We start from the raw sequence: 7,500 nt of genomic DNA, 5'->3' as shown, positions 1-7,500 counted from the left end.
AAAATATATTTTCGCTCGGATAGAAAACCCCTTTTGGGTTTCTGAGAGTTGATGTGAGAGTCGTACAAGTATAACGAATATACGTTGTATCCAACCCAACATTCTGGGCTTACCACATAAGGGCCATTCGGTCTGAGACACCGACCCGTGGTCATGCTGTGTAGAGAAAAATTCGCAACGGAACGCGGTACAGAACAGTCGAGGAATGGACCTCGAGGAGCTGAACGACTGCTTCTCGACCGAGATCGTAGAATAGCCGCTCGCCCGCCGCTGCGCCGACCGGTCCGCTCGAACCGACGTGCTCTCTTATAGTAACCAAACGGGCGGCCGCGACGACCGCGGCGCCGGCCGCTCAGCACGGGCGCTTATGGTGGTAAACTGCCGCGCGTACAGACCAACCGGCCGGGCTGCTGGTACTTAGCCGCTGAAACTATGGTCGATTCGAACATATATTAACATACGATTTTTATTCGATAAATCGTTATTGTACATATTAAACGTTAGTTTCCACCGAAAGAAAAATTTTTTAGAATTTTTTTTTTCCAAAAATTGCAAGAGTAAACTTTTTTAATATTCGATTTAAAAATTTTTAAATGCTTAATCCTTACATTAAACTACTGGGAGAACTCAGAAATCATAATGAAAAAAATTACAAAAATTTATTTTTCTCAGAAACTCCGAAAAACAGAGTGGTCGAATCCGTGCAAGCCGGAATTTTTCTAAGTCCCCACGGTCAAGAGTAAACTTTTTTAATAAGCGTTTTAAAATTATTTCAATGTTTAATCCATGCGTAAACATGAAGTTTATTAACGTTTTTAACATTAAAAAAAATTACAAAAATTTATTTTTCGGAAAAAATGGAAAAAACCGATTCGTCGGAGCGAGGTGTCCTGCCCGTGCGGTAATTCCAGCAGGCGAATCGGACTTCCCGAAATTTTTCTAAGTCCCACGGTCGACACCAACTTTTTTAATAAGCGTTTTAAAATTATTTCAATGTTTAATCCATGCGTAAACATGAAGTTTATTAACGTTTTTAACATTAAAAAAAATTACAAAAATTTATTTTTCGGAAAAAAAGGAAAAAACCGATTCGGCGGAGCGAGGTGTCCAGCCCGTGCGGTAATTCCAGCAGGCGAATCGGACTTCCCGAAATTTTTCTAAGTCCCACGGTCGACACCAACTTTTTTAATAAGCGTTTTAAAATTATTTCAATGTTTAATCCATGCGTAAACATGATGTTTATTAACGTTTTCAACGTTAAAAAAAATTACAAAAATTTATTTTTCAAAAAAAATGGAAAAAACCGATTCGTCGGAGCGAGGTGTCCTGCCCGTGCGGTAATTCCAGCAGGCGAATCGGACTTCCCGAAATTTTTCTAAGTCCCACGGTCGACACCAACTTTTTTAATAAGCGTTTTAAAATTATTTCAATGTTTAATCCATGCGTAAACATGAAGTTTATTAACGTTTTTAACATTAAAAAAAATTACAAAAATTTATTTTTCGGAAAAAATGGAAAAAACCGATTCGTCGGAGCGAGGTGTCCTGCCCGTGCGGTAATTCCAGCAGGCGAATCGGACTTCCCGAAATTTTTCTAAGTCCCACGGTCGACACCAACTTTTTTAATAAGCGTTTTAAAATTATTTCAATGTTTAATCCATGCGTAAACATGAAGTTTATTAACGTTTTTAACATTAAAAAAAATTACAAAAATTTATTTTTCGGAAAAAAAGGAAAAAACCGATTCGGCGGAGCGAGGTGTCCAGCCCGTGCGGTAATTCCAGCAGGCGAATCGGACTTCCCGAAATTTTTCTAAGTCCCACGGTCGACACCAACTTTTTTAATAAGCGTTTTAAAATTATTTCAATGTTTAATCCATGCGTAAACATGAAGTTTATTAACGTTTTTAACATTAAAAAAAATTACAAAAATTTATTTTTCGGAAAAAATGGAAAAAACCGATTCGTCGGAGCGAGGTGTCCTGCCCGTGCGGTAATTCCAGCAGGCGAATCGGACTTCCCGAAATTTTTCTAAGTCCCACGGTCGACACCAACTTTTTTAATAAGCGTTTTAAAATTATTTCAATGTTTAATCCATGCGTAAACATGAAGTTTATTAACGTTTTTAACATTAAAAAAAATTACAAAAATTTATTTTTCGGAAAAAAAGGAAAAAACCGATTCGGCGGAGCGAGGTGTCCAGCCCGTGCGGTAATTCCAGCAGGCGAATCGGACTTCCCGAAATTTTTCTAAGTCCCACGGTCGACACCAACTTTTTTAATAAGCGTTTTAAAATTATTTCAATGTTTAATCCATGCGTAAACATGATGTTTATTAACGTTTTCAACGTTAAAAAAAATTACAAAAATTTATTTTTCAAAAAAAATGGAAAAAACCGATTCGTCGGAGCGAGGTGTCCTGCCCGTGCGGTAATTCCAGCAGGCGAATCGGACTTCCCGAAATTTTTCTAAGTCCCACGGTCGACACCAACTTTTTTAATAAGCGTTTTAAAATTATTTCAATGTTTAATCCATGCGTAAACATGAAGTTTATTAACGTTTTTAACATTAAAAAAAATTACAAAAATTTATTTTTCGGAAAAAATGGAAAAAAACCGATTCGTCGGAGCGAGGTGTCCTGCCCGTGCGGTAATTCCAGCAGGCGAATCGGACTTCCCGAAATTTTTCTAAGTCCCACGGTCGACACCAACTTTTTTAATAAGCGTTTTAAAATTATTTCAATGTTTAATCCATGCGTAAACATGAAGTTTATTAACGTTTTTAACATTAAAAAAAATTACAAAAATTTATTTTTCGGAAAAAAAGGAAAAAACCGATTCGGCGGAGCGAGGTGTCCAGCCCGTGCGGTAATTCCAGCAGGCGAATCGGACTTCCCGAAATTTTTCTAAGTCCCACGGTCGACACCAACTTTTTTAATAAGCGTTTTAAAATTATTTCAATGTTTAATCCATGCGTAAACATGATGTTTATTAACGTTTTCAACGTTAAAAAAAATTACAAAAATTTATTTTTCAAAAAAAATGGAAAAAACCGATTCGTCGGAGCGAGGTGTCCTGCCCGTGCGGTAATTCCAGCAGGCGAATCGGACTTCCCGAAATTTTTCTAAGTCCCACGGTCGACACCAACTTTTTTAATAAGCGTTTTAAAATTATTTCAATGTTTAATCCATGCGTAAACATGAAGTTTATTAACGTTTTTAACATTAAAAAAAATTACAAAAATTTATTTTTCGGAAAAAATGGAAAAAACCGATTCGTCGGAGCGAGGTGTCCTGCCCGTGCGGTAATTCCAGCAGGCGAATCGGACTTCCCGAAATTTTTCTAAGTCCCACGGTCGACACCAACTTTTTTAATAAGCGTTTTAAAATTATTTCAATGTTTAATCCATGCGTAAACATGAAGTTTATTAACGTTTTTAACATTAAAAAAAATTACAAAAATTTATTTTTCGGAAAAAAAGGAAAAAACCGATTCGGCGGAGCGAGGTGTCCAGCCCGTGCGGTAATTCCAGCAGGCGAATCGGACTTCCCGAAATTTTTCTAAGTCCCACGGTCGACACCAACTTTTTTAATAAGCGTTTTAAAATTATTTCAATGTTTAATCCATGCGTAAACATGATGTTTATTAACGTTTTCAACGTTAAAAAAAATTACAAAAATTTATTTTTCAAAAAAAATGGAAAAAACCGATTCGTCGGAGCGAGGTGTCCTGCCCGTGCGGTAATTCCAGCAGGCGAATCGGACTTCCCGAAATTTTTCTAAGTCCCACGGTCGACACCAACTTTTTTAATAAGTGTTTTAAAATTATTTCAATGTTTAATCCATGCGTAAACATGAAGTTTATTAACGTTTTTAACATTAAAAAAAATTACAAAAATTTATTTTTCGGAAAAAATGGAAAAAACCGATTCGTCGGAGCGAGGTGTCCTGCCCGTGCGGTAATTCCAGCAGGCGAATCGGACTTCCCGAAATTTTTCTAAGTCCCACGGTCGACACCAACTTTTTTAATAAGCGTTTTAAAATTATTTCAATGTTTAATCCATGCGTAAACATGATGTTTATTAACGTTTTCAACGTTAAAAAAAATTACAAAAATTTATTTTTCAAGAAAAATGGAAAATACCGATTCGGCGGAGCGAGGTGTCCAGCCCGTGCGGTAATTCCAGCAGGCGAATCGGACTTCCCGAAATTTTTCTAAGTCCCACGGTCGACACCAACTTTTTTAATAAGCGTTTTAAAATTATTTCAATGTTTAATCCATGCGTAAACATGATGTTTATTAACGTTTTCAACGTTAAAAAAAATTACAAAAATTTATTTTTCAAGAAAAATGGAAAATACCGATTCGGCGGAGCGAGGTGTCCAGCCCGTGCGGTAATTCCAGCAGGCGAATCGGACTTCCCGAAATTTTTCTAAGTCCCACGGTCGACACCAACTTTTTTAATAAGTGTTTTAAAATTATTTCAATGTTTAATCCATGCGTAAACATGACGTTTATTAACGTTTTTGACATTAAAAAAAATTACAAAAATTTATTTTTCAAAAAAAATGGAAAAAACCGATTCGTCGGAGCGAGGTGTCCAGCCCGTGCGGTAATTCCAGCAGGCGAATCGGACTTCCCGAAATTTTTCTAAGTCCCACGGTCGACACCAACTTTTTTAATAAGCGTTTTAAAATTATTTCAATGTTTAATCCATGCGTAAACATGATGTTTATTAACGTTTTCAACGTTAAAAAAAATTACAAAAATTTATTTTTCAAAAAAAATGGAAAAAACCGATTCGTCGGAGCGAGGTGTCCTGCCCGTGCGGTAATTCCAGCAGGCGAATCGGACTTCCCGAAATTTTTCTAAGTCCCACGGTCGACACCAACTTTTTTAATAAGCGTTTTAAAATTATTTCAATGTTTAATCCATGCGTAAACATGAAGTTTATTAACGTTTTTAACATTAAAAAAAATTACAAAAATTTATTTTTCGGAAAAAATGGAAAAAACCGATTCGTCGGAGCGAGGTGTCCTGCCCGTGCGGTAATTCCAGCAGGCGAATCGGACTTCCCGAAATTTTTCTAAGTCCCACGGTCGACACCAACTTTTTTAATAAGCGTTTTAAAATTATTTCAATGTTTAATCCATGCGTAAACATGAAGTTTATTAACGTTTTTAACATTAAAAAAAATTACAAAAATTTATTTTTCGGAAAAAAAGGAAAAAACCGATTCGGCGGAGCGAGGTGTCCAGCCCGTGCGGTAATTCCAGCAGGCGAATCGGACTTCCCGAAATTTTTCTAAGTCCCACGGTCGACACCAACTTTTTTAATAAGCGTTTTAAAATTATTTCAATGTTTAATCCATGCGTAAACATGAAGTTTATTAACGTTTTTAACATTAAAAAAAATTACAAAAATTTATTTTTCGGAAAAAATGGAAAAAACCGATTCGTCGGAGCGAGGTGTCCTGCCCGTGCGGTAATTCCAGCAGGCGAATCGGACTTCCCGAAATTTTTCTAAGTCCCACGGTCGACACCAACTTTTTTAATAAGCGTTTTAAAATTATTTCAATGTTTAATCCATGCGTAAACATGATGTTTATTAACGTTTTCAACGTTAAAAAAAATTACAAAAATTTATTTTTCAAAAAAAATGGAAAAAACCGATTCGTCGGAGCGAGGTGTCCTGCCCGTGCGGTAATTCCAGCAGGCGAATCGGACTTCCCGAAATTTTTCTAAGTCCCACGGTCGACACCAACTTTTTTAATAAGTGTTTTAAAATTATTTCAATGTTTAATCCATGCGTAAACATGACGTTTATTAACGTTTTTGACATTAAAAAAAATTACAAAAATTTATTTTTCAAAAAAAATGGAAAAAACCGATTCGTCGGAGCGAGGTGTCCAGCCCGTGCGGTAATGCCAGCAGGCGATCCGGGGTACTCGAAATTTTTCTAAGTCCCGACGGTCAAGAGTAAACTTTTTCATCGCATATTTCAAAATTTTTTCAATGTTTAATCTACGCATAAAAACGCAGTTTATCGCAGTTTTTAACGTTGAGAAAATTGACAAAAATTTTTTTTTCACTGAAAATGGAAAAAATGTATCGGTCGATGCGGGCTATCCAGGCCGTGCGGTAATTCCAGCAGGCGATCCGGGGTACTCGAAATTTTTCTAAGTCCCGACGGTCAAGAGTAAACTTTTTCATCACATATTTCAAAATTTTTTTAATGTTTAATCCACGCATAAAAACGCAGTTTATTAACGTTTTTAACGTTGAGAAAATTGACAAAAATTTTTTTTTCACTGAAAATGGAAAAAATGTATCGGTCGATGCGGGCTATCCAGGCCGTGCGGTAATTCCAGCAGGCGATCCGGGGTACTCGAAATTTTTCTAAGTCCCGACGGTCAAGAGTAAACTTTTTCATCACATATTTCAAAATTTTTTTAATGTTTAATCCACGCATAAAAACGCAGTTTATTAACGTTTTTAACGTTGAGAAAATTGACAAAAATTTTTTTTTCACTGAAAATGGAAAAAATGTATCGGTCGATGCGGGCTATCCAGGCCGTGCGGTAATTCCAGCAGGCGATCCGGGGTACTCGAAATTTTTCTAAGTCCCGACGGTCAAGAGTAAACTTTTTCATCACATATTTCAAATTTTTTTAATGTTTAATCCACGCATAAAAACGCAGTTTATTAACGTTTTTAACGTTGAGAAAATTGACAAAAATTTTTTTTTCACTGAAAATGGAAAAAATGTATCGGTCGATGCGGGCTGTCCAGGCCGTGCGGTAATTCCAGCAGGCGATCCGAGGTACTCGAAATTTTTCTAAGTCCGAACGGTCAAGAGTAAACTTTTTCATCACATATTTCAAAATTTTTTTAATGTTTAATCCACGCATAAAAACGCAGTTTATTAACGTTTTTAACGTTGAGAAAATTGACAAAAATTTTTTTTTCACTGAAAATGGAAAAAATGTATCGGTCGATGCGAGCTGTCCAGGCCGTGCGGTAATTCCAGCCGGCGATCCGAGGTACTCGAAATTTTTCTAAGTCCGAACGGTCAAGAGTAAACTTTTTCATCACATATTTCAAAATTTTTTCAATGTTTAATCCACTCATAAAAACGCAGTTTATTAACGTTTTTAACGTTGAGAAAATTGACAAAATTTTTTTTTCACTGAAAATGGAAAAAATGTATCGGTCGATGCGGGCTGTCCAGGCCGTGCGGTAATTCCAGCAGGCGATCCGGGGTACTCGAAATTTTTCTAAGTCCGAACGGTCAAGAATAAACTTTTTTATTACATGTTTTAAAAATTTTTCAATGCTTAATCCGTGCATAAGAGTGCAGTTTATTAACGTTTTTAAGGTTGAAAAAATTGACAAAAATTTTTTTTTCTCTGAAATGAAAAAAATGTATCGGTCGAAGCGGGCTGTCCAGGCCGCGCGGTAATGCCAGCAGGTCGAACGGGGCGACCCGAAATTTTTCTAAGTCC

The sequence above is a fragment of the Nomia melanderi genome, unplaced genomic scaffold (genome assembly GCF_051020985.1).
Source record: "Nomia melanderi isolate GNS246 unplaced genomic scaffold, iyNomMela1 scaffold0775, whole genome shotgun sequence".
Classification (NCBI taxonomy): Eukaryota; Metazoa; Arthropoda; class Insecta; order Hymenoptera; family Halictidae; genus Nomia; species Nomia melanderi.
This window is presented reverse-complemented; position numbering follows the sequence as displayed.